The sequence below is a fragment of the Mirounga angustirostris genome, unplaced genomic scaffold, assembly GCF_029215605.1.
Source record: "Mirounga angustirostris isolate CCGP_5_RB_7025 unplaced genomic scaffold, mMirAng1.0.hap1 SCAF_14, whole genome shotgun sequence".
NCBI lineage: Eukaryota > Metazoa > Chordata > Mammalia > Carnivora > Phocidae > Mirounga > Mirounga angustirostris.
The window spans coordinates 48,099,247-48,122,819 of NW_026991722.1; the positions used below are offsets into that span (position 1 = coordinate 48,099,247).

The 23,573-nt window shown below is 43.1% G+C and overlaps 1 long non-coding RNA gene across 6 annotated transcripts in view; it reads left to right on the forward strand.

Moving 5' to 3' along the window:
• Positions 1-23,573, forward strand: part of LOC135362508 (uncharacterized) — a 287,473-nt gene that overhangs the window by 253,347 nt on the left and 10,553 nt on the right. For 4 of the 6 annotated variants that reach the window (XR_010407293.1, XR_010407289.1, XR_010407291.1 and 1 more), the window contains one exon: positions 7,104-11,805. The exons of 1 other annotated variant lie outside the window; for it this stretch is intronic. This is a non-coding gene — a long non-coding RNA (uncharacterized LOC135362508). Of the gene's footprint in view, positions 1-7,103; positions 11,806-14,299; positions 14,403-15,878; positions 18,181-23,573 lie in introns of those variants that run through there. One more of the 6 variants, XR_010407292.1, reaches the window with a different exon arrangement.

Genomic DNA, 23,573 nt, shown 5'->3' on the forward strand with positions numbered 1-23,573 from the left:
CCCATTCAAAGTCCAGTTCTGGAATATGTGTCTGTTCCTCCTCTCCATCTACTTTTCCCCAGAGAGCCCAGGAGGCCAGACAAGCTGTTCCCACACCGGGCTCTCATCAGGGTAGCTTGACATCACTTTTCCTCTCCAGGAAAAGAACTAGAGTGGAACTTTCCTTTAAGCAGATCCAATATAGATTTAGAATGAGGAAGTCACATCTCTTTTGACAAAGAAGTTTTATCGCAGAAGTGTTTCCAATAGGTCATGATTCAATTTACAAATGCTTCTAAGCTACTCTCGGGGCTACACTGCGTCAAGTAGGACGTACTGTGTAAAAGAGTCAGTGTCTGGCCGGAAGGCACCACCAGCCTCACCTAGTCCTTACTCTCGTCCTGACCTTCTACCTCATTCTGTCTCCATCTCTTCCCCCATCTTTTCCTGTTCTTCCCACATGTCTGAGGTGTGGCTGCAAAAGTGACGAAGCCACTGGAATGTAACACAGTAGGCATCCAATAAATGCTATTAAAATAACCTGACTTGAATTACACATCCAATGAACATTGTCTTCTAAAGTGGTCATCTTTTAATTTATTGCAATGATGCTGTTGGTCTTAAAACTCCATCTTGGGATTTATCTCTTCAAATTGCTTTGAAATTATATCCAGATCCAGTTTATAAGCCAAAATTATAAACTCATAAAGAGGCCTTAAGAATAATCTGGTACAGGGACGCCTGGGTGGCTCAGTTGGTTAAGCGACTGCCTTCGGCTCAGGTCATGATCCTGGAGTCCCTGGATCGAGTCCCGCATCGGGCTCCCTGCTCGGCAGGGAGTCTGCTTCTCCCTCTGACTCTCCCCCTCTCATGCTCTCTATCACTATCTTTCTCAATAAATAAATTTTAAAAATCTTTAAAAAAAAAAAAAAAGAATAATCTGGTACAGCCCCCGATTTTATAAATGAAGAAACGGAGCCTGTAGAGTTTGCGCATATTTTTTCTCCTGCATCAAGACGCTGTACCTCATTCTTTTGTAGAATAAATTTTAAAAAAAGTGACAGCCACTCTCCCTCCTTTCAGAGGAGAGCCTCCTGCTCTAGCTGGAGACAGGATACCACCAGGAGCTCTCACCCAGGGCAAATAACCAGCCCCTCCCCAGTGCCACATAGCCTCTGAGCTGCCAACAAGCATTCGTTGTTGGATTTTAAAATGTTTTGCTAAATGAGTCAAAAATAAAGACTTATTTTTTCTAAAAAAACAAAAAAAATGACAGCGCTATTCATCCATTAGTCATTTGATTAGTAGACTCAAACGTCTTTGTAAAGCCTGCAGACATTACAAGAGAATAGTTACCAACTATCAAAGATGGACTGTGCCGTGTCTGTACCAGACGCTCCTCACGACAAAAATGTACACCAGCGATATTGTCACGTGCAGTTTCTGGAGGAGGTAAATGAACGTTGTAAATTAGATGTGATGTGCTCAGAGCCACCAGTGTGGCGGATCGTGGACCCAGGTCTCCAGGCTTTCAAAGTCTGTGCGCTTTTCACAACTCTGGGCTGCGCTGAAGAAAGCCGAGAAACTGTTTTCAGAATGTTAGAAATGTCAGATGCAGTCATTATGAAAACTAAAAGAACTTGCAGTTTTTTTGTTTGTTTGTTTGTTTAAAGATTTTATTTATTTATTTGACAGAGAGAGACACAGCGAGAGAGGGAACACAAGCAGGGGGAGTGGGAGAGGGAGAAGCAGGCTTCCCGCGGAGCAGGGAGCCCGAGGGGGGGCTCGATCCCAGGACCCTGAGGTCATGACCTGAGCCGAAGGCAGACACTTAACCAACTGAGCCACCCAGGTGCCCCAAGAACTTGCAGTTTTAAACAAAGTGTTTCCTGCAAACCACACACATACCCACATGTGCATGCACTTTATAAGAGGTTATAGGATACTAGAGGTAGATGGGAAATTAAAGAAAAACCCTTATGTTTTAAGCAAAGAGACTTAGGTCTAGAGAGATCTCAAACTTTGTCCCAAGCCCCATCAGCAGCAAGTGGTGTGGCCAGGAGTGACGTCTTCCATTTCAGGCCTAGAGCTTTCTCCATGATGCCCTGCTGAGGACTCTCTGCCATGCCTTCACATTCTGGGGCAACAAGCTGGAGGTGCTGAGACTTCAGGACACCACCTCAACCCAGGCACATTGTCCCTTCTGGATAAATCATTCTCATGCAGTGGAAAAGTTTCTCCAAGACAACACCCAAGTATTGCCTAACTTCTAAAACTGGTAGTTTCTACATCTAGATCTTCCCATTGACATGGTTGGAGCCCAAGAGAACTCACTCTGAGTAACTGTCATTCAGGAAAACTCTTAACTAAGACATTTTTTTCTTTTAATCTCACAAAACAAAGCAGAAGGAGAAGAACAAAAAAGGTTCTGAAATATCACCTTTCTAGCTACCTACTTTTATGAATTAGGGCAGGGAGCCACTTGCCCAAGTCAAAGCAGTTAGTTAAGGGCAGATTCAGAGCCCGGAGATAACTCTTTCCATGTCCCAATTCATTACTTTCTGCAACATGACTAAGTCACCTCTCCTGCCTTATGTATCCGAATAGAAAGGTAGCTTTTGGCTCTAATTCTTCTCACGCGCTATTAAAAATAAAGTCCAGTCTGCAAGAGCCAAAACTTGCTGGCCATTTCAGAGCTTCAGATGAGATTTTTGCCTCTTCTGGGTGTAAGCAGCAAGAGCTGACCTAATATGGCTAAGCAGATGAAAGCCACTGTGTAGGGACAGGGCCTCTATTGCTTGCTGTCACGACTCAAATTGGATAAGGGGATTTTGGTGGCTCAAAAAGATACCAGATTTCATCCACCAGGTTTTGCTATGGTTTCTCTCCTGCAAGCTTGAATCAATAATCCACCAGTTGATATGCTCTTTGTTGAGGCTTGGCTCTGTGTGTAGCCTGAGCGAGCCACTGTGAGAAACTATAAAAAGAGAATGGACCTCGTGTGCCTTCAGACGGCATACAGTGACCTGTTTATGGAGTGTTGTCTTCTCTTCCAATGACAGCCAGGACCATGCCTGAACCATCTGTGTGCCCATCACCTAGCCAGGACATGTGGATGGTTCTCACTAAACAGGAGCTGAATGAATAAGTAGATGAATTTCACCTATGAGATAAAACAGTAGCAACATGGGACCCTTGAAGACTGCTCTGAACAGAATACTGGTCATAAGAGCTATTGGGAGTCAGACGAAAGAAATGAGCAAAGATGCTTCTTTGGGAGCTTAGGAACTCAACTGGGCCCAGAAAGATGGCTCTAATTTGGTCAGCATTAGAAGCCAAAGTGGCTGTATTCCAGGCAGAGAAAAGTAATGGGAGCAAATGAACGTGAGTGGAAATTTATGGAGTGGTAGAGGAAACTTGACATCTCCATCTGGCTGTCCTAGACAGTTTCCTTCAAATCAAGGTGTGCAAGAATGAGTGCTGCATGTCTCCTCACAGACCGCTCCCTGCCCTGACCCGTAACTCTGCCGTCTAAGCCAGAAACCTAGAAGGCACTTCTCTTCCCGTCCCAACTAACCAGTCGTTAAGTTGAGATATTTCTGCCTCACAAATCTCTCTCATCCCATTTCCTTCTCCGCATGTGAACACTTGTGGCCCTAGTTCATACTGGCCTCGCCTATCACTTGGGCCATCCTTCTCTGCTGGGTCTCCCTGTCTCCAGGCTGGCCCTGCCTATTTCTCTGTACAGCAGTTGCTTTATTGAGACATTTTCACTTTCCAAAAATGTTATAAAAATGACTCTACCATAAGAGATAGTGCATTGTAGAAATATATGCGTATGTATACATTATTTATGGATATATATGAATATATGTGCTGTACATGTATACATATTATACATAATTATAATATAATTATACAGGCAGTCAAGGGAAAGGGAAAATAAAGATAGAATAAGACAAGGATAGGTAAAAGTTTAGGGCACAAATGTATGGTATGTAGTCTTACATGGTAGCTGGTATATGAAGTACTAATATACATTAAATGGGGTATTTTTCTGCACTTACATGTTTCAGTTGATAAGGGAACTGAGGATAATGTGCATTGAGAATATTTTTAAAATAATCAGTTGACCAAAATTTTATTTTTTGGTCTTTTGCTGTCTAGATGATGATTTTAAAAGATTAAATTCATACCACTGGTGCTATGTTGGTGTGGACCAATATTGCCTGAAAAAGGTTTTATATATAAAAAAAGGCAATATTGGTCTACACACTACAGAATACCGTATAACACATACTAGTTCACACGCTAGAACGTCAGCTCTAGTCTCCTAGTGGCCGATAAAAAGAATAGAATACATTGGCTTACCTGGATTGCACTGTCAAAACATTTTCTTGAAACTCGTGCCCTCTGTTAAGGAGAAGCAAAACATTTTTTTAGCAATAGCTATGAAAAGAATGTTTCTCTTGAGGCCTCTTAAAGGAGACATTGCCTGCTGTAGTGGACAAGACCTCAACAACATCCTTAAAGCAAACATGACAGCAAATTTCATATTAAAAATGCTATCTCTTTTACAAGCTGAGGGCATACCACCAGAAAACAATTTAAAATAAAATTTTAGAGTGGATTTAAGCAATTCAGACCAAATCTGCCTCTCTATGGTGGCCTCTCTTGACCTGGGGCTGGGAGGAGGGGAGATATCTGGGTTATTTGGAGGATTGCATGAATGGCAAATTATTTTTTTTAATAAATATTAGTTTGTATAATTGACTTCCTATTGTCAGTGGGCTTATGCTAAAAGAAAATGAAAAACAATTACTATGTTCCATGTAACCTAAGCTATTTAAAAATATTCATAGAAAAAGGACATGGAAAAACATATCAATATGTTAACAGTGGGACTCTGGATAGTGAGTATATATGCAACTCTTTTCTTGTTATTTATAGTTCTCTGTGCACTTTGAGAGAATTACTTCAGCTTCTGTGTTGAGAATAGAATGGGCTAGGGTTGAGGTGGGGTAGGCGGGTAGGTAAGAAGGGTAGAAGGAGGGAGACCACTCAGAAAGCCTCTTATTGGCTCCATTATCAGGGACTGGGAAATAGATATGAAACAAATTTAAAAACAATGACAACAAAGTACCATATACCTGTAATCTCAGCTATTTAAAAATATAGATAGAAAACAGATTGGAAAAATGTGTTCCAAAAAGTTCTTAACGGTTACCTTTGCATGAAGAATTTATGTGTAATTTTTTTTTATTATTGATTATGCTTTGGTACACTTTCCAGAGTTTCTACAATGCACATGTGTTAGTTTTATCATTTAAAAGAATGAGAAAAGAATTTTCCTCAGAAGACAGTTCCGGGACTATTCTAACATAAGGGAGAACGATTTATCCCAAACTTAACATGTCACTAGTGAAAAAAATAATCCATTTTGTGACTTTGCATTGCGTACTGAATAAAAAACAGGTTCCTCAGCATGTGTTGTGAAGCCCTTTATGACGGTGTCTACTTCTCCAACTCTTCACTTCTCGCTTTCCCCTTTGACAACACCAGACTCCCCATAGCTCTTCAGATACATCATGCTCTTATGCTTCCGGCCTTTATTCACGATGCATTCTTTTTGAAGAGCAACCTCCCCTGCCTTTCTTCCTCTTCCCCTGAAAGCACCCCTCACTTAGCGAATGCCTTCATGATTCCGCTTCCTAGACAATGCCCCTTCTCTAGAAAGCCTTCTTGGACCCTTCCATGTTAGTTTCCAGGCACAGCATGCTCGTAACCCCTATCATGTTGAATTTAAATTCTACTTACCTGTCTACCTTCTCCCAAGTGAACCATTTGTCACTCATCTTTGCTTCTCCTGGCATGAGCATTGTTGAATGGCACAGAGGTTCTCTATAAGCTTTCTCACCCAGTAGGGTATAAGAGGATCAAACCATTCTCCTGGGTTCTTCCCAAGACAGCCCTTGCCGTGGCTTGTGAAAAGATAATGTCTGACTAAGGATCAAAATCTTTTGTGATGAGAATGTGGTGGTTACATAAGGGGTCTCTTCCTGGTCCTACTGCTATCCTCCCATGTCCTTAGATACCGTATGGCAACTCACAAACTCCTGAAGCTGGTCCAACTCCTTCATTTGACTGAGGAGGCACTTAGTGTCCAGAGGATTGCTTTACCCTGGGCCCAGAGCTGATGGGCATCTTTTGTGTCCTTCTAGCCCAGTGCATTTCCCACCACATCAGGGTCACAAATATTCTCTATCATGTATTCTTCTTTGTTTGATTTTTCTTTATTAACAACTCTTTACAAATGTCAGAACCATTTTTAACATAAGTCTTATAAGAGTGGGCTGCAGGCCAGATTTGGCCCAGAGATCATGGTTACTCAGCTCCTCACCAGGCTTGTGTTAGACCAGTGGGTCTCCACTAGGGATGATCTTATCCCCACAGGACACTGTGGCAATATCTGGAGATATTGATATGATTGGAAGGAATGATACTAGCATCTAGTGGGTAGAGGCCAGGGATGCTGCTAAACATCCTACGATGCATAGGACGACTCCCACCATGAAAAAGGTTCTGGTCTAAAATGTCAATAGTGCGTAGGTTGAAAATCCTTGGAATAGAATGACTGCCTCCCTCTGCGCCTCCCCCTGCTCATTCTCTCTCTCAAAAATAAATAAATAAATAAATCTTAAAAAAAAAAAAAACTCCAAGGGAACTTGGTTGGAAGTTCTCATCTTGAATGCTAAACTTTTAAACTTTTGGTAGAGATAAGAGTGGAATCATTCAAAGGTACCTTTCATTCATCTCCTAGAGATTAATTAAGCACCTATCAGTGCCAAGCAAGTTCGTTCAGGGAATGCAGAATTTCAAACAAGTCTTGGTTTGGAAGGGTGATAAATGAATCAACCATCACAAGTCAGGTGATTGGGGTAGGTGGGGGTGCCCTCGGCGTGCGACTGGAACCACAGAATGGGCACCTAACTCGGGCTGAGGGGCAGGCCATGGGAGGAGGGGCTTGGGGACTTCCCAGATGAAAGGAAGGCTGAGCTGGACCCTTTGTTGTTCTTCTCTCTTCTTATTTATTTATTTATTATTTATTTATTTATTTATCCTAGACTTCTCAGTATGGATTTCCTCCTCGAGCAAGCTTGTACTCACAACTTCCCTGGAAGGAGATCCTTATTAAAAGAATGGAAGGAAGAAAGGAGAAAATAAGGAAGGGAAGGAGGAAGGGAGGGTGGGGATGTATGACAGACTCTGTCGGGTCTCTGCTTATGTATCCTTGGCTCGCACCGTGTTCTTGCACACTAGGAAGTCCGCAAGCAGCTGCAAGCCGTCTCCCGCTAAAGGAGTGTGCTGAGTCTGCGCACAGAGCGAAGCTATGTGCCCGGGAGCTGAAAGGCCCTGGAATAACCTCAGCCAATGGCGGAGAGCAATTGACGGATGGATATTCCACTGCCTTGCTCCTAGAAAGCTAGCGCTCTGGGTATACCCTATGCCGTCCCCCAGATGTTCCCAGCAGGATGGAACCCCAGCTGCCTACAGCAGTAACTGCCCATTAATGCACCCTGTTTGGGCGTCCCTCCCTGCTCCCCTGCTGGTTCTCCCCGGCGTCACCTCCCAAATCAACTCCTTCCACTCAGATGCCAGTATCAGAGTTGGCTTTCAGCTGAAGATAAGCATGTGTGGAGTAAGACACCCTTGCCTCATTCCTGGGGTTCGCCTGGGGCATGCTATTCCCTCATCGACATAAAAAGTAGATTTTTGTTCCTCAAGAAAACCCACACAATTGCAAATGGCTTGAATAGGTAGGAGACTCTCCTTAAACACAGGTCACTGATCCGCTCACATACAGGGCGGTTCTTCTGGGGACAGTGGTGCTGGTGTTCGGGTCCGAGTGGCCTGTTCCTACTGCTCGGCTGACTTCCCAGCAGGGGGCAGACCGAGACAGAAGCTGTCCTGGAGATGCGGTGATGTGATGGGGTGTCCCACTGGCCTTCCTCCCCCAGTATCAAAGCCTATAATTCAGAAGTGATTGACGATATTAGGTCAAATCTACATGTTCTGATGTCCCCATTGGCAGATCAAAAACAATTTATGCTTAGTTTTGGAATCCATGTGCATAATGTACGCATCTGTGTCTGGTGGGAGGCATCTTTATGTATCTAATGATGCTTTAATTAAGTGGATATTCAAATTGGCCACCCCCAGGAGATGCAGCTACCCCCCCAGGCGTAGCAGACGATGGGGGAAAAGACAGTCCGCGATTAAAACGTCACATGGGATAAATGCCAAAGCAGAGGTCCCACCCTGGGAGAGTTATGAATTGACTGTACCCCTTCTCATCTCCACTCCCTCAATCATTGCTGATGGGCAGAGGGAAACCATTTTCTGCCATCTGGTTTTTGCAAAAGTCAGGCAGTAAGCTCCCTGGGACAGGGATCTTATCTTGTGCAGTTCAAGAATGAGCACATGGCCATGTACACTCAACAAGCTCTATTAGTAGTGAATGCAATCATAAAAATAGCCCAAACGTGGATATTTGATAATGCCCCCGAAGTCAGCCTTCGTCATCGTGTCCGAAGGGCACTGGGTTCCCCAGGCTGGTGCCTTGTGTCTCTCAGACAAGCACCTTGGCTGATAAGACGGCGGCGGGCTATTGTGAAAATCACACAGTAGTTCCCAGGATCCTGGAAAAACAGCAGTTCAATCACAACGGTTTTTTTTTTCCTTGGTGTTTGACTTTGGCACTGAGTTCTTTTCAAATGAGAACTATGCCAAACATCTTGTTCGAACCCTTCCACTCGGCAGATATGCAAACAACCTCTCTGTAGCTGCCAGGGGAAGGGGGGGTGGGGAGGGGAGTACTGAGAGTTCCATGGAAAACCACAGGAGGCTCAGAACCCTTCCTCTGCAGGCAGGAGCCAGCTTGCAGCGACATCTGGGAGCAGGACATGGACTGAGCAACTCCGAGCGCTCAGCGAAGTATGGGCCTGGCAGCTGGAGCACCCTCGGGGGGCTCTGCCTGCAGGCTCCCCAGGCCAGGCCTTACTGTGTGATTTTCAGGGTTGGCCGTCATTGCTGTTTCCTCCCCCAGGGTAAGTGCACAGAAGTTAGGGCATCGGGAGCTGAATTCTCCTCCAAGGACCTGCTAAGCTCCTGGGGCAGAGACTGTGTTTGCATATAAATATACCAGTGTGCATTGGATCTTGTGTACGTGCTCACGGAGGGTCAGGATGGCCCTGGGATGGACACGGCCGTCTGTGTCTGGAGGAAGACCTAACACACAGGATTTCCTGGGGAAGAAGTTTCCCTCCTGAGCAAGCAGATCCTTTCCCCACAGCCTGAGAAACGGCAGGAGGCCGCCTGCCACACAGCCTCCCTGGGACAGTGAGCAGGGCTCAGCTCTGTGAGAGACGCACTCCCCAAGACCAGCCATCCCAGGTCCCGGCCAGCTTCCGAGGCTCCAGCCCTCTGTCTCCAAGGGCAGGAAAATCATCCTTCTTTATTCCCAAAGCAAACGGTTCCTAGGAAAGAGCAGAATCTTTGGAGAAAATCACATCATCCCAGAGGGGAGAGCCAGCGCCTTTGTACTATTTTTCAGGGCTGCCTTCGGAGCCAATAATCTGTCATTCCTTGAATAAACAAGCACCTTATCATATCACAAACATTTATTTAACCCTTTTCTCCCGCAGGGTTAAATAAGGGAGAGAGAAAGCGGTTAGCAGAACAGCCGGAGCCCTGTGGCAGAAATGCCAAATTCTCTGAACATTACACCCAATCTGTAAAGTGTCAGTCGGCCCTTCTCTCTGCCTCCACGAGATGCCAGAGCGTTCACCCCAGACTCCGGCCCCACGTCCCCGCCTCCCACTGCTATTCCCACCCCACCCCCGCCCCTCTCCATTAATACCCCTCATCCTTTTGCAGACAGGCCCTTAATTCCATCCAAATGGAGTCTGGACTAATTTGTTAGGTTCTTTAGGGGGCTGATGAGGGAAATGGAAAAGGGAGAGACACGCAAGGGAGTATTTACATTTCTCCTCTTCATGACAGTCCACTTGACAGACAGAGTTGGGGAGCCCCGGCATTTTTTAATGTGTGTGTGTGATTTTTTTAAAAGGCATATTCTTTGGCTCTGACATCACCAGAAAATGGAATGAACAAAGTATGTAAATTTCTCCAAGCTCCCACAATATCCATTTTCTCTCAGTGGATGGGATTTTGTTTTTCTTTTCTGGTGTTGCTCCCACACAATGGGGCCAAATCTTGTTCAGGACAAAGAAACATATAAATAGAACATGCATGTGGTATGCAAGGGAACTTTGGAGAGCAGAGGGAGACTGTTTGGAAAAGCGTCTGGGGGCTGCCAGGGGGAACTACGGGGTCCTGGCCCGAAGTATTCCACAAGCAGAAGTCTGCCTGTCCCTAACGTCGCAAGGCAGAAATTCCCAAACCGCTCTCATTCTCGGGCAAACACTAAGAAACATTGGAATGGGGACAAACGTAAGAGGAGAATGTGAAGTATCTGTGCGTGAATATGAGCAAGAGTATGTGTACATAAGATGACCATGAGCCCAATTCATAGGCTGGACATGCTTCCCAGAGCCTTCTTTACCAGGAAGGATGCTAAATCATGCGTGGTGTCTCACGCTCTGCATCATCTCGGTGGGCTACCACAGACCAGCTGAAACTTCCATCAAACATGCTTTCCTGTATTAAGCATTTGCAATTGTTTTAGTGTCAATCACCCGTCAACCAACCCCTCCAGTCTCATAACTGCACACTTACGGCTCCAGCCAAAAAGACTTTTATCAGCGCAAGTTTGAACAAACTAATGTGTATAGGTCCTGAGCGGTTATTTTTGTTTCCAAGTCTGGACATAGAATCACTTGTTCAATTTCCTGCTGGGTTATATCAGGCAGTTTTAACATGTAAATCTCTGATAAGGAAACTGACTAATTTATGTGGGTTGCCATCTGCGTAGCTGTCAGAGTTGCCTTCATGTCTTTTCTGCTTCCTTTCTTCTCTATTCTTTCTCAGTCATTATTGTCACCGCCATTCCTAGTCCTATCAGCTGTACCCTTATTTGTTACATGTTTAGAATATGTTCTTAGGCTAAAGAATGTTGTAAAAGCAAACAACCAACCAAAAGACCCTGTGTCCTTGAAGTTCATGTGGGAGTTCTGCTGACCTGGAGGTCTATGCTTTACAACTTGGATTAGAAATAAATACGCCCCTCGGACTCCTTCAAGCAATGTCTTTGATGATCAGAAGATTAATTTTTAAAAATTAAGATGAAAAACCAGTCATAATCTAAACTACTTCTGCTTCATGGATATCCTTCACCAGCGTCAGCCGACTCCAGTTGACAGAGCTTTAGGACCTCTAAGTTAAAATCCTATAAGCTGCTTGAACACCCCTTCCCAAAACCTGCCTTGGGCTATAAACCCACAGGTAAATCGATCCCTGTGGGTTTTCCCACTCAATAGCTTGATCAGAGAAGCAGGTATTTTCAAATAATTGCTCATTCTGTGCCCAAATATACAGACTGAGGTGGATCGATTTGACATAAACCTGTAATCAAGTATCTGGTGCTGTTCTCATATTGAGGGGTAAACCTGGCCTCAGCCAAGTCCACAACTACCCCCAGACTTGGGAGCTTGGGCACATTCTTTAAGGACTCAAAGTCAGAGGCTGCCATCCCATTGGCTGGGAACAGAAATAGAATCCATCTATTCTGGGACTGGGACAGCAAGCCAGGTAGGGCTCTGCTCCCTCTTCCAAGGCTTTGAGGATGGGGATGGGGAGAGTGGCAGGGATCGGAGGGGTGGGGGTGTGGGGCCAGGAGGCCCCCAAAGTGGCTACCCTTCTCGCCTCTCATCCACTCTATCCTCCAACCCCAGGCCCCTCCCTGCTGTGCCTACAACTGCCCCTGATCTCTCAGAGCCCTTTGCTTTAGGTATTTTTTTAAGGCAATAAGACGATGCGGGACTTAATGCAAATGGGCTTTTAAAGTAACCATTTTTGTATCCAGTAGTGATTCCTGAAAAGCCCTCTCCTTCCCTCGTCTCCCCTTCCCCCACAGTGAACTTTAAATCCTTCCATCCATGTGGACAGAAGGCAAAGTATCTGGATTTTCTTTCCTAGCCACCCCCTCTTGCCAGTGTGGCTGTACTTCTCTTTGTTTGGATACTCTTCTTTATGGCTCCTTGCCAACGAACAGATGTAACTATTGTCTGATTATTAAAAGAAAAAAACCAAAAAATACACAAAAGGGCACACGCCGTCAGTGGGTAACGACTGTAGTAGAACTGTCCACATATAGTCAAATCCATGGTTTGGTGCAAACAACGAGCCACCAGCTTCTGCCATTCCAGGAACTTCTGCTTTCTCCAAGGTTTGATTAAAAACAAATTTAGGCAAACATAGCATGCTCAAGAAAGGTGCACCTTTGTGGTCTTGGGGCTTTGCTGGGCAACCCTCAATGCCACCTCCTCGCCATCTAGGTTCACACTATCTTTGGGCACCCTTAGGACGCTCTTAAGCAATCTTTCCTCGCCTATGGCCTGTGCCCTCATATCTGGTCTCCCTAGCCCTCCACAAAGCAGTGTAGCCACATGGAACCCTCTTCATGGCTTGTTGGAGTGGGGGGCACGCTGGGCGAGGAGTCCAGCCTGGCTTCACACCCACTGCTGCTTACTGGTTGCATCACCCTGGGCAAGTTTCTGCTCCCTGCCCAGTTTCCTTGTCGGCAGACTAACAAGGCTGAGCGAGATGCATTCCTTCCATTTTTCCTTAAGCAAATATTGATTTAGCTCCTACTCTGTGCTAGACACCGAGAATGGAACTGAAAACAGGACAAACAGAGTCCCGGCCCCCATGGAGCATATGGAACATCGGGAGGAGGAGAAAAGAAAGAAAGTAAAAGAAAACAAAGTGTGAACATCCCTGGAGCCCCCCCACCCCAACCTTTGAATGCAGTGTTAATAATAGCCTGCTGTTGTCCTTCAGATGTATCGGGGATCAGAGTCACAAGTAGAGATGCGGGGGTTCGAGCGTAGAGTGGCAGGCATCAACTTCAGGGAGGCCTCTGTGACCCCGAAATCCCCACCTCGATGGACACCTGCAACACCTCTCCTGAAGGCTGGACCTTGCCAGAGCCCTGTCTAGGCTTGTCTCTCTCTGTGAAGGCCGGGTATCTACAGGCTACCATTGCGCTCTCCACTTGAACCAGGGAGTTTTCAGAAACAACAGGCAAATATGACACAACACCAGCCTCGAGCTCCACCCTTCAGTGGAACTGTTATTTTTAGTTGTCTCCTTTCTCTTTCCACAGCCATCTGCATACCTCCCTTGGTGAGTCATTTCTGTCGATGGCCGCCAGTACATGTGACTCCTTGAACGTGAGTCTGGCTTAGTTTAACAAACCAGTGCGTTCCACCCCATCTCTACCTGCAGCACTCACTAGATGTCGGCTGGGAGGGGCAGGGAGGGAGTGCCGCGGGACTCCCAGCACCCCCAGACCCATGCCAAACGAATGACGACCACCCGCAGACACGCTGCAGGATGAAGCTGCTCAGGAGCGCGGGAATTACCGAGTCAGAGAGTGGAGCATATTGCTTTGGCTCCATGTTCACATTCGTGTGATTGACACTTGACCCCAGAGTCTCAGGCACAGGGAAATGCTCTTACTCAGTCTGGAGCCCCTTCACCCCGGCACCAGGCATCGAGGTCACATCCTGAAAAATCACACCTTGCAAGGCTGTTCATCATCTGTACAAGATGCTGAGCTCTCAAAATAATGCATAATGAAATCGGAGTATTTCTAGAAGGTGTTGAATATAAATCATCTATCAGAACTTGTGGTCCTCTTTTCTTCTTCTTCTTCTTTTTGGTCATAGAGAAAAATACTCCTGAGTCTATTCACAGTGCACCTGCCACCTCTCTCCCCGTGACTCCCCATGCCTCAGACCCATGGTGTGTTTGCCATGCTGGTTTGCCGGGTTTATTTCAAGGGTTTATTTCAAGTCTTCCGCGATCTCAGGCTTTCTTAGCACAGGACGTCGTCCTCTTGTGAGATCCTCTCTGCCTGGATGGCTCTCCTCCCCCCACTCTTGGCCTGGCCCTTTTTGTTTCTTTCTTTAAAGGCCTTCTCTCCAGGGACTCTGTCTCAATCCCCTCAGGCACAGGTGGATTTCCCTGTTCCTTGCCCTCACAGCTCCCTGTGTTTTTCCAGGGTCACACTTATTGGAACTATATTTAAATGATTATTTGTTAAATTAATTTGCTGAATATCTGTCCTCCCTGCCAGATTTTCATGCAGGCAAGCCTCATTCATTCATCGACGGCTCCTCTGATGCCCAGCACAGTGCCTTGCAAATAGGAGTAGTTTTCTCGATAAATGTGTTGATTTGGTAAGTCTCCTTGCTCTCAAAATTCATAGTCTAACAAGTGGGAGCGCTGAAAAACAGTAAGGTACATTCATGGTCCTCTAAATATGGACATCACACTGTGGATGCACAAAGAAAGCAACAAATGATTCTGCAAGAATCATGTGAGGGCAGACTCAACAGAAGCTGTACCATTTGAGCTGGGCCTTGAGGTAGGAAAAGAGAGGAGAAGGAATTCTGAGCAGATTTGGTACAAAAAAGGCAGGGAAGGCTGAAAGTATTGAATAAGTTCTGGGGAAAGCACAGAGTCAAATGTGCTAGAATAGACCATGTCTGTAGGGGAATGCCAGAAATGGTAGACATCTTGTAGTTTCTGCTACAGACTTATATTTTAAGTAAACAGGAATACAACTAGGAATACATGAAAACTAAAAAATCAGCTTGTCCTTTAGAACATTCTCTCTTGTGACACAGTGGAAGACAGATTGGAGTGGGGAGTGGATGAAAACCATTGAGGGGGCTTGCAGGGGTCGAGGTCAGAGGGGAGAGATGGTGCGAGTACAGCCGGCAGGCTTGGTATGATTCCATGTGGAGAGTGAGGGAGAGGTGTTCACCAAATATGACTGAGGGTCCCAGCATGGGTCCTGGGTAACTGACAAGGACCTTGCCACTTGCAAGTGTAACAAGAACATGGGAGGAGGTGGGGGGTGGGGACTGGGGAGCAATGTGAGGGAGGAGAGCTCACTTGGCTTTTGACAAACTGGACTTAGCATGTCTCTTTCTCAGCTGGAGGAAACATCAAGAGTAGTGTTTCTTAACCTTCTTCAAATTATTGCTCCTTAAGGAGCCTTTTAAAATATATTTTTTTCTTAATCTCCCTGCCCCCATGAAATTTTAATACCTCAGCTATACTATATATTTGTTTATATACTTTATATAGATCTATGCCCTAGACATAAAAAGAGTAGGATGTTTTGCACCCCCCCTCAAAACCCGTTTTGCCCCCTTGAGAATGCATAGGAGGAGAGGGAGGGAGGTGGGCTGACAGTACTCTGCTTACGGGAGTAAGGAAGGTTTCACGCAGAGGAGCATTTGCAGTGGGCTTTAGGGATTGAGTTAAAAACAGTTTTTTATTTTTTGTTTTTGCTGAAATATATTAATATATAACATTGTGTAAGTTTAAGATGTACAATATGAGGATTTGATGCACTTACATATAGCAGTATGATTACCAACATAGTGTGAGCTAACACTTCCATGTGTGTGGTGAGAACATTCACGATCTACTCTCTCAGCAACTTCCAGATATACAATATAGTATTATTAACCATAATCACCATAAGATCCCCAGAACTCATTCCTCTTACAACTGGGACTTTATGCTCTTTGACCAACATCTCCCATTTCCCCCACTCCCCTTGCCCCTGGTTTCCACAAATTGGGCTTTTGTAGATTCCATATATATGTGAGCTCATACAGTACTTGTCTTTTCCTGTCTAGCTTGATCTCACTTAGCATAAAGAAGACATGGTGTATACACATACAATGGAACATTATTCAGCCATGAAAAAGAAGGAAATCTTGCCATTGGAGACAACATGGATGCACCTTGAGGGCATTATGTTAAAAACCGTTGTTGTTGTTGTTGCTTAATTGAGATAAAATTCTCGGGGAGAGGTTGGTTTGGATGGAAAGACATAGGGCATTAGAATTGACAAGGGAGCCCCCAGAAGTGGGTGGAGGTACCAAGAGAGAGAATTCACAGGAGGAAGAAAGAGATGTCTTTCTGAACTAGAAGGGGTCCTCCATGGGGTTCTCCCATGTGTAAGGGGTCTGAAAGGTAGGATAAGTGGACCACGCAATGTGGTGGAGAGAGACAGAAAAACAGACAGCCAGCAGGAGGCTAGTAAGTTCCCCATAGGTAAGAGAAGGATTTACGTTGTTACCAAGCTTTTGTTTTTTACGATGTTGTAATAATGGATGTTCCCGAACACTCCATTTCCTATATTTGTGTATGTATCTGCAAGGAATTCCCAGAGGGAAAGGGGCTGGGTCAAAGGGCATGTGATTTAAAATCTTGGTGTGTAGAACCAAACGCTCTCCGAGAAGGTAGTACCAGGTTACGTTCTCACCCCTTCCTTACGTGCTTGCCAACACAACATGCCATCAAATGTTTTCATTGCTGCCAATCTGATAGTACAAGAGTAGTATTACTTTTTAGATTAAATTTGCATTTTTCTGTTTATGAATGAAATTGAGCATCTTTTCATAGGGTTAGAAGCCAGTTTTAGCTTTTTTTTTGGTGAAATGTTTTAGAGCTTTTGTCCATTTTATATTTCATTATTATTTGCACAGTGATTTGTGTAGGTTTTCTCACACATTAAGGAAAATTTGCCTTTCATCAGTGATGTGAACAGCACATGTTTTTACCAGCTCATTATTTTTTATTCATTTATGATATTATTGTACAAGACACACTTCTAAAACCTTTTGTATGGTAAAAATTACCAATATATTCTGTTATGGTTTCTCAGGTTTTTGTTAGACATAGAAAAGCCTCTATTACTCAGAGTTTATTTTTCTTAAGTATATTCTGTTTTTCCTTCCAGTAATTTTTTGGGTTTTTTTTTTTCCTTCTAAATTTTGGATCCATCTAGAATTTAATTGTAATAATGTGGGAAGTCAGAACCCAAGTATATATTTTTTCCCCTGGGGCTTGTATGTTCCAGTATCAGTTATTGAATAAACCATCTTCTCCCTATTGAGTGGAGCTCCCAACTTTTGTCATATATTGAGTTCTGATATATCTTACATTGATTTCTGGGCCTTTTGTTGTTACATGGATCTATCTGTTTACTTATGTACCAATGCCACAAGGTTTTCATTGATAGCACATTACAATGCACTGTGACATCTGGTAGAGCTAGTCTTATGCAGTAATTGTCACCCCCCACTCCACTTCAGCTCTGGCTGCTGTTAAGATCTTCTCTTTGTCTAGAACATTCCATGGTTTCTTTGTGATATGTCTTGATGTGAATTTCCTTTCATTCAAATTTAATATTTAATATTACTCTTTCACCAATCCACCACCCCATTCTTTTCTCTTCTCTCCTTCTGAAATACCATTCACACTCTTGAGAGAGACTTTCTTTGAGAAGAGAGACCTTCTCTATCTTTTGTGTCTCTTAAGCTCTTCTCATATTTTCCTTTTTTTTTTTTTTTTTGCCTCTCTGCACTATAATTCTGCAGAGTTTATTCTCAATCCTCAATTTTCTAATTCTTCTACTGTGTTCAATCTGATGCCACACCCATCCATTAATTTTTTACTGTATTTTTCTGGTACTGTATCTTTCATTTCTAGAAGTTCTATTTGATCTTCCAACCCACCATGTCTCATTTCATGGTTCCTATTCCTTGCAGATATTTAAAGCTTATCTTCCACTTATTTAAATAAAATTGGCATAGCTGTTTATACTCTGTGTGTGATCATTCAAATAGCCAAAGTCGTGTGAGTCGCCTCTTCTATTTGTGCTGGCATTAACTAATGGTGCCTTGCTTTCTAGTGCATTTGGTATCTTTGACTGCAATGCTTACTGCCCATGAAAAATCATTTGTACAAAATCCCTGACGTCTAGGATGAAAGTGTCTGCCCCAAGAGAGGATTAGAGTTTGTTTCTGCCATGCGTTTAGAAGCACTATGGTTTGGTATCACTTTAAACCAAATTCATCACTTGAAGTTTCTTGGCCCACTCCAATGACATGCCTTTTGGGCTATAAATATTTGCAAATGCTGGCCAATGGCTTAATAGTGACATCTAACAGGGACAGGTTTGTTTGCTTTTTCTTTTCTCTGCTTTGCTCAGTGTTAAGGCAACTCTCCCTAAGGTCGCCTGAGGTAGGGGAAAGGGGAGCAGATTTACCTTTGGTTCACTTTTGGGAGTCCCAGATAATGTGGGGCAAGAGTCTCCTATGAGAGAGACCCTTCCTCTGACCTTGGGTGAGTCCTGGCCTTTGAGTTCTGTTTTCTTCATCCTGAGGTTCTATTAAAATCAGAGCCAACTCAATTTAACCTGATCAAAAAAAGGTATTCATGCCAAATGTTAATCATTTGGTAGGTCCTTGTTATTTGTCAGCTTTTCAATGATTTTAAGAACGATTTTATTTAATATTTTATTCAATTTTTTTTCAGTGGAAGGGTTAATCTATTTTATTTTATTTTATTTTATTTTATTATTATTATTTTTTAGAGATAGCATGTGTGCAAGCTGGGGTAGGGAGGGGCTGAGGGAGAGGGAGAGAATCTTAAGCAGACTCCGGCTGACCACACGGGGCTTGATCTCATGTCCCTGAGATCATGACCCTGAGATCATGACCTGAGCTGAAACCAAAAGTTGGTCACTTAACTGACTGAGCCACTCAGGCGTACCTAGAAGGGTTAATCTAAATAACCAAGCCCACTATTACCAGAAATGGAATAATGCCTGTTGATATTTCTTACAGACTTTAGAAACAGTTTTTTTAGTTTCTGAAATCCTATATCTTTATTGGCTTCACATTTCATTTATAGATTTTTTAGAGAGAGTTGAGGTTTTTGCTTAATCTTCCTGTTTTTTTTTTTAAAGATTTTATTTATTTATTTGAGAGAGAGAGACTGAGAGAGAGAGCACATGAGAGGGGGGAGGGTCGGGAGGGTCAGAGGGAGAAGCAGACTCCCTGCCGAGCAGGGAGCCCGAGGCGGGACTCCATCCCGGGACTCCAGGATCGTGACCTGAGCCGAAGGCAGTCGCTTAACCGACTGAGCCACCCAGGCGCCCAATCTTCCTATTTAAGAACACATTATGCCTTTCCATTTCTTCAAATCCTTTGTTTCTTAATTACATTTTAAAGTTGTCATCTTCTACAGAGTTTATATTTTTTGATACATTTTTTGGTTAAACTTATGCCTATGTGCTTTCTTTCTTTCTCTTATATAAATGTAAATATTAAACCTAGAAATTTTCTTCAGAGTTCTCTATTGTATAGGTTCTGATATATACTAACTTAATTATTTTTATTTCATTATTCAGATCTATCCCTGAGAGTGGAGGTGTACAAGGAAGAGTATTTTAGCATTTCTAAGTGGAAGGATTTTTTCCCCTAGTTTTTTTTTTTTTAAGGTTTTATTTATTTATTTGACAGAGAAAGACACAGCGATAGAGGGAACACAAACAGGGGGAGTGGGGGAGGGAGAAGCAGGCTTCCTGCAGAGCAGGAAGCCCGATGCGGGGCTCGATCCCAGGACCCTGGGACCATGACCTGAGCCGAAGGCAGAAGCTCAACGACTGAGCCACCCAGGCGCCCCATCCCCTAGTTTTATTATTAATTTTTAAATGAATTGCTTTGTGATCAGAGAATCTTTTCTGTGCTCATTCTAAGTTTTGGAATCTATTGAAGTTTTCTTTGTGCCCTTGTATATATAGTCAATTTTTTGACTATTCCAAGAGTACTTGGAAAAGTATATTCTTAAGGCATAGAGTTCTATATATATCCATTAAATTTACTTTACTAATTACATTACTTTTTGTTGATTTGCACTAAAAGGCGTAATAAAAGGGGACTAAAGTCCCCAGGAAACTTAAATTTTCTCAGTTTTTGTATGTTAGAATATTTGTCTTCTGCTTTTTGACTTGAAAATGGTTTGGCTGGATGTAAAATTCTTTGGTCAGGCATTGTAGACATTGTTCAAATCTCTTTTAGCTCTTCTGAATGTTGCTGTGGTGAAACCTAAGACCAGCCTGGGTTTTTTCAAGTCTCTTTATAGGTGACTTGGTCTTGCTATCAGAAAGTTCAAAGGATTCCTTTGTATCTTTATAGTTCAAAAATTTTTCTAGGCTATGACTCAATGTTGATTATTTTGTGTTAATTTTTCCAGCAGTGGAGTAACCCCTTTCAATCTGAATAGTCTAGTGTTTTACATATGGAAAGTGTTAACATTTTATTTATTAAAATATTTTTCCTGTTGCACTCTTTTTGTTTTTCACATATATATATTTAAAGATTTATTTATTTATTTGGGAGAGAGCGAGAATGGGGGGGGGAAGAGGGAGAGACTCTCAAGCAGACTCCCTGCTGAGCACAGAGCCTGATGCAGGACTCGATCTCACAACCCATGAGATCATGACCTGAGCCAAAACCAAGAGTTGGACGCTTAACTGACTGAGCCAGCAGGCACCCCCTTTTCAGGTATTTTTATCTACTATTCGCTTTCCTGCTAATCCTTTACAAACTTTTGTTCATTTCTGTTTCATTTCATTGCTCACCCCAATCCTGTGAGCACCTGACATGCTTCCAGCAGAGTTCATCTCCCTTTGGCGGCCACCATTGTAGCTCTTATTTCTTGGTCACCTTCTTTGCTAAGTTCTGCCTGTTCTTCTTTCACCTCCTTTTCTCTTGCTCCATTTTTCCTGAACTATTGTATGTCTGGCTCTTGTTTTGTTTTGAGCTCCTGTTTTTTAAAGATGAATGCTTCACTAAACTGTTTTTTTCTTTTTAAATGCATGACAGTACTTTGGGTCCCAAATTTCACCTGTTTTGTGACAATATTTTGCTAGTGAATCTTTTTCAACTGTTCTTCATTTGTTGTTCTTATTCCTTTCACCTTTTCTCATGTACAGGTTCTGTGCTGGTTCCTTTCTGGTTCCTTATCTTGAAGTGAGGCAAGGCTTTCTGAATCAGCTATTTGCAAGAAATGTATGTGAGGAGACGGCCAGGGCTTATTCTGAGCTAGCAGGAATTCTCCTTAAACATAAGGCTTTGATGGTGAGAGATACCTGCTAGTCATCAACATATAGTCTCTCCTCCTGCAGCGATTGGCAGCCGCAGGGCTGTACACAAGGAAATCACCCTCCTTCCCCGGACTGGCCAACACTCTAAATAATGAACTTTGTCATAGCTGAGTATCTGAGTCATCAGATTGCTTTGTTTTCTGGAACTGTGATGGTATAACACTTCCCCTTAAGATCGTGATGCTCCAAAATAAAGGACTACATTTGACCTGCAAGTGCCACCATCATCACCACTGTCATTGAATTCTATAGCTGTAACCTCCTTTCTCATCCAGTTTCAAGACTAGGACATGGAACATGAGAAAGGTGAAGAAATTTCCAGAACAGGATAACTTCTGTGAAGGGCAGGGTCCTGATAGAATGGCTGTCAGATACCCAAAGATATAAATTTTCTGTTTGAGATAAGAAGTTACTTATTGTCCTTTAGAAAAATCTCATCATATTTTAATTATATCGTCCAGGAAGCATGACCATCCTAGAAAATAAAGTCACCAGACTCTGCTAAAGCTGGGGCTTTGGGGAATAAAAGCAGGGGCACAGGACAAATGGGGTTTCCAGTGCACCATCTCAGCAAGACGGTCAGAAGGAATAAACCAAAGATCATGATTGGGAGAACCCTTAAGGTTTACCAAGCTTTATTATATCTATGCACTGTATATTTAAGTATTTGTAATGTTTATATTTATTTTTAGAGATACATATGTATGTATTTCCTATTTGTTTTTATCAGAGATATTTAGAGCTCAGCCCTCCAAATGAAAAAGCTTTTGCTTGTTTTCTGAAAGATCAAAGAAGCACCTGGAAAGACGATGGGAACATACTAACTACTAATCTCTGGGCTCCTACAATGTATTAAGTATATTATAGTTAATTTATTCCCTTATTTTAAATTTACACATTGAAATTAATTTGTATTTATTTTTAGAGATTTTATTTATTTATTTATTTATTTGAGAGAGAGAGAGAGAGAGAGCATGCACACATGCATATGCACAAGCAGGGGGAGGAGCAGAGGGAGAGGGACAAGCAGACTCCACAATGAGTGCAGAGCTCAATGTGGAGCTCAGTCCCAGGACCCTGAGATCATGACCTGAGCTGAAAATAAGAGTCGGATGCTTAAATGACTGAGCCACCCAGGAGCCCCAATTTATATTTTAATTTTATCTGTGTAAATATTTTTTACTTTATTTTTTATTTCATTTTATTGTGATAACACTTATCATGACATCTACCCTCTTAACAAATTTTTAAGTGTACCACACTTGATTGGTTACTACAACTACTAATCATCAGAGAAATGTAAATGGAAACCACAGTGTGATATAACCTCACACCTGTCAGGATAGCTGTTTTTAAAAACAAAAACAAAAACAAAAACATAAGGCAAGTGTGAAGAAACTGGAAACTTTGCACACTGTTGGTGGGAAAGCAAACTGGTACATCCACTATGGAAAACAGCATGAAGGCTCCCCAAAAAATTAAAAATAGAGCTACCATATGACCCAGCAATCCTACTTCTGGGTATTTATCTAAAAGAATTGAAATCGGGATCTCAAGTAGGTATTTGCACTCCTGCGTTCATTGCAGTACTATTCACAAGAGCCACCATATGGAAATAACCTACATGTCCATCAAAAGGTGAATGGATAAAGAAAATGTGGTGTATACATACAGTGGAATACTATATGGCCTTTAAGAAAGAAGGAAATTCTGCAATGTATAACGGCATGGAGGGACCTTGAGGACATGATGCTAACTCTCCTTCACTCTTTATCACAACATCTGCACAGCATGTATGAGTAGCCAACATTTTGCTGATGTAGTACTCAAGGCTCAGAATGGATTGGAAATGTGCCAGAGCCAACCAACAAGTAAGAACCAAAGCTGGGAATTCAAATATAGATCCCCAAAGCCTCTTCTCTCCTACACTCCCAGGAGGTTCAGGTGCCCTGGGTGTTCTGGAGGGCAGGAGAGTGGGCAGAGCCTAGAAAACTGCAGGGAGGCAGGTCTAGTCCTGAAAAGGGGCCCAGGTCCAGGCGGAGACTTGCCCAGGGAACACAGGGTTCTGGGAGCTCTCTAGCCCACAGTTTTCCATCACCACCAGACAGCTGTTTGAAATACTACAGCTCCAATCCCTATGACTCCCTTGGAATTCTTCCACCATCCCCACGGCCTCACAGTCCCAGTATGGGAAACTGTGCTTTAGAAGGATGTTATGAATATTAAGGAACAAGTGATTATAAATCTTTTGGCAAACAGACAGCCCTATAGAAATGTTAAATAACCGTATGTTACCATTTAACTTCATTTATAGCATTTGGATGGAACTGAGACATTTTGCCTCTTGTTGAGGACTTAACACTATTCAATA